Source organism: Marmota marmota, unplaced genomic scaffold (assembly GCF_001458135.2).
Source record: "Marmota marmota marmota unplaced genomic scaffold, marMar, whole genome shotgun sequence".
Lineage (NCBI taxonomy): Eukaryota > Metazoa > Chordata > Mammalia > Rodentia > Sciuridae > Marmota > Marmota marmota.
This window is the reverse complement of record NW_026000153.1, coordinates 2,436,482-2,440,632: the sequence shown is the minus strand read 5'-3', so window position 1 is coordinate 2,440,632 and position 4,151 is coordinate 2,436,482.

Below are 4,151 nucleotides of genomic sequence, written 5' to 3'. Positions count from 1 at the left end.
CAACTTTTATATTTGGAATGAAAATCTAGAACAGTATTGCTCTAAGGATAATCCATGAGTGCTCTGCATCAGAATTACCCAGCATGACTTGAAAATGCAGAGTACTAAGCTGCATCTCAGACCTATACAACCAGAACCCTGGAGGTAGAGTCTTGGAATATGGATGTGCAACAAATTATTAAAGTTATTGTTACCCATGCTAAATTTGAAAACCTCTTTCCAAAGTATTCACTCTCTTTTCCTTTATTGTGCTAAATATAGTATTACAGATAAGGTCCAACTTAAACAAAATCATAGGAGAGCTAAAGGTGTCAAAACTGTGTTTTATGAACCCACCTCTGCTCTCGTGCCTACTGCAGCAAATCTCCAACCCATGGTCTTATGAATGTATCTTTGTCCCCATTCTGCCCCCTAGCCACTCTGGGAGGTCCAACCTGGATTTATCCTACCCATTTGAGCACTGTGAGCATCTAGACCTTCTCCTTCATCCTTCTATCCAACAAAACTTAACTGATCTATACCTGATTTTCTCATCATTTACTATTTATTAGGTGACAACCAATTTAATCTGATAATGAATCCACACTAAAGCATTAATGTAGATAATTTTTACACTTTGACTGAATTAAGGGACATGTTCTGGGACAGATGAGGAGAGTCTTGGGCTTCTCCATCACATCATTTAGGTCAAGCCTACCTTTACCATTTGCTAGCAACCCTCAAATTCTACACAATTTTGTTCCTAAAATTGTTTCTAATAATCCCAGAGTTGTCCACCAAAAGGTAAAGGTTAAAGGCACTTTAGGAACTGAAAAGTTATTGTTCTTCTCAATACCTGCCCTGGGTCACAGAAACCATGGCAACTTTTTTTCCCCCTGGTTTTACCCTCCTGGCAACAAGCAAAATTATTTTGATTATGGTCCTTCCAGCCACGTGTATATGGAAGACATCCTTTGAAACCATCCACAGCTCATTCTCTGTGTCCTTCTTCATCCTCACTTTGGCTTAGACTGGCCATGCCACATGGATATGGCCTATTGAGGATCACACAGGGATTCCTACCCCAGCGTTTTATAGAAAGCAACAGCCGGGGGTTGGGGGGATATCTCTCCCACGAGGCAGTGTTGGAATTAGATCTGAACCTTCTGACTCTTGGCACAGGACACCACACTGCCTGGAGGTCACTGTTTCCAAGGGTACTTTAAGATATCTCTGGTGCTGTTATGGCCCTTGTGGATACGCCCACCTTGCCTGCCCCTATCCCACAATGTCATCCATTCTCTTCATCTCCATACTTATCACCAAATTACCCTGTTAATAGTTCTTCCCAAAAGCCTCTTTTTTTTCCTGCTGTTAAAAACATCTGTTTGCTGGGAATAATGGTACATGCCTGTAATCCCAGCAGTCTGAGAGACTGAGGCAGGAGGATTGAAAGTTCAAAGCCAGCCTCAGCAACTTAACTAAGCACTAAATGACTCAGTAAGACCCTGTCTTTAATTAAAATATAAAAAAGAACAGGGGGTATGGCTCAGTGGTTGAGCCCCCTAGGTTCAATGCCAAGAACAAAAAAAAACCACACACACACACACACACACACACACACACACCTGGTAGTTCGCACACACAGTGGGCAAAACCCACACCCATGCTTTGTTTCCCCATATTCATGTAGACTAGTGCTTTCTCTAGCATTTGATGCCATGTTGCTGTTTGGTGGCCCACTTATTACTAAAAGCCTTCCTGAGGGCTGGGTGATCAGACTGTGATATAGTCTGTTCTGCACTAATCTAGGTTCTGATGTGGATGATGGGAGGAGATGGAAGGATGGGAACAGATCTTAAAAGTCAGGACCAATTTCTCCAGATAAGCTCTAAAATCCCACACTCAATTGGGGTTCTTATCCCTAAAATCCATATTTAAAAAAAAGGAAAGAAAGAAAGAAAAACCCTGAGCTCAAAACTCTTCCCATAAGGATATATCAGAACACTGAAATTAGGTTGTATGGATGGTCTTTGCTTGAGAATTCCTGACATACTGGGGTTTTTTAGCCTTAGAATTTCCTGAAATTCTCAAAATACTCATTGAAATATGAGGCATATGTTCTTTAGCATGAGCCAGTGAGAGAAATCTAAGGGCTGGACACTGCTGTCAGATAATATGACGCACAATAACCTCAGTAGCCATGTGTAGCTAGCCTGGTGAATTTGAAAAACAAATCTGAGAACATTTGGTGGCTTGATTAATTTGCTTTGCCTATTGGCCATCTGTTGTTGTCTCCAGGTGCCTGGGATAGGAGACCTGCTCACTTCTGCTGACTTAGGCCAGCTGGAAACTCTCCTCTTATAGGGAGTGAAGGGTGGGGTCTGCGAAAGAACAAAGGTTCCTGGCCCCTGCTCCTCCAATCCCACCATGTGGCTGGGAAATCGGGTTTTATACAAGCAGCTCCTCCCATATGCTTCAAAACTGCTTCTACGTCCTCTACCTCTGTCTCAAACTTGTGTACAATCACAGGTTCACCTGTTTTCTATCTTCTCATGCAGAACTTGGAAAAAATGAGGTTGCCTGGTGACAATTAGGCAACTGTTTCTTTGAAGCCAAATTATAGAACATCACATTTGAATTTTGTCCTTTTTTTTAATGTCATTTTGTTCTTTTCATAGCAAAGCTTTTCATCAAATGCCTTATACAAACTTGGTGTGCTGAGTTCTGCTTTGCTTTCTGAACTAGGTAATGAAAGTATCATTCATCTTTGCCCTTTTCGTGCTCTCCCAACCCACATACTTAATTTGCCTCTTTCAATCCTCAACAGAAACAAAATGAGAGCTTTGTATGTGAAGAACAGTGAACTAGATGGTAAGGATTCAGAAGGGAAAGCATAGTCCTTAGTCCTCAAGCAGCTTACATGCATAAGTAAATAAAACTATGCTACAAATATGATAGAGATTTACACAGATGTGTGGCAAAGATTTGCATCTGTCCACCAAACTGATGCCACTCTTTTTCCATGGCAATAGAGTTTTACTTGAGCATATCACCAGCTTCCACCCCATAGCATCTTTACCACCATATGTCCCTTCCTTGGCAACTAAGTGTGGTCATGTGACAATTCTCTCCATCAGTGCCGCAGTCTGGCTGGGCACCAAATCAGGAGGTCACGAGCCACTTGTAGGTTCAAACAGGAACTCCTTTATTGCCCGAACTCCACTAGCACTCCCTGTGGGTCTCAACACATCAGGAATACAAGTTAAAGGTGATATGTATTGCTTCCAAGTCCAGGCCTTAAAACATGTGCTCTACCACTTTCTTACCTCTTCTCATGAGCTAGAACATGACACATCTGCAGAGTAGCTTCAACCATGGAGAAGAGGACAGAGTCCTATGAAATAGAGAGAAACAAGACAGACAGAAGAAGTCCTGAATGACTGCAAGAACAAATGGGCCACCTACCCATTCTGGACTGTTTGAGAATGAGAATAAAGTTCTTTGTTCCTTACCCCTGTGATTGCCAGACCTATTTGTTACAGCAGCTCAGCTTTTACTCTAATTAGCACAGCACTGTGCTCCACATTTGTAAGACTGGGAGCACTGTCTGAAATGAAGGTAAATGATATATATCTGAGATCACACACAAATAATCCCCATGGACCCTTGACTCATATTCACCAAACACTAATGTTTTTCTATATTTCTTTGGGAGGGGGAGGGTATACTAGGGAATAAACTCAGAGGCACTCGGCCATTGAGCCACATCCCCAGCCCTATTTTATAATTTATTTAGAGACAGGGACCCATTGAGTTGCTTAGAACCTTGCTTTTGCTAAGGCTGGCTTTAAACTCTCGATCCTTCTGCCTCAGCCTCCTGAGCCACTGGGATTACAGGCGTGGGCCACCATACTCAGTCCCTTATTTCTTAATCATCTGTCTATATATAAATATATTATGTGTGTATTTCCCCTTGAACTGTTTTTGAGAAAGTTATAGACATAAATACTTGAGTGTATATTTCTATCTAAAATGACACTCTTACAAAACCCTGGTAGTTATTAAATTCTAGGAAAAATAACATTGATAAGGCCTGTAAATTACATAATAGCTGGTTATTTAACTTTTCACCAGTTATCCTAATACTATCTTTTGTAGCAAAAGAAAGA